This window comes from Cariama cristata, unplaced genomic scaffold (genome assembly GCF_000690535.1).
Source record: "Cariama cristata isolate BGI_N322 unplaced genomic scaffold, ASM69053v1 scaffold14251, whole genome shotgun sequence".
In the NCBI taxonomy this organism is placed as follows: Eukaryota; Metazoa; Chordata; class Aves; order Cariamiformes; family Cariamidae; genus Cariama; species Cariama cristata.
Window position 1 is genome coordinate 8,225 of NW_009597604.1, and position 297 is coordinate 8,521.

Consider the following 297-nt stretch of genomic DNA (forward strand, 5'->3'; position numbering starts at 1 on the left):
GTTGTCACCAGAGGAGCCCATCCCCAAAGCCTGACAGGGTCTCGGGGTGCCCGGGCGAGCTCTCCCGAGGGGCAACTGCCTGCAAGAGTGGTTTGGCTTAGGTCAGTCCCTGCTATGCCGCTATTTCTGTCCCAAATCCGTAGCGAAGCAGCCAGTCCCTCTTTTTTCCTTAATAAAAAGCAAGCAGAGGGGCTCCTCCGTGAAGGGATGGCTCTGGCAGCTCCGGAGCTAAGGAATCTCCCGCTTTGTGTTTTGGGGAGGCAAAGGAGCTGCGATGTGCCTGGGACGAGGTCTGGG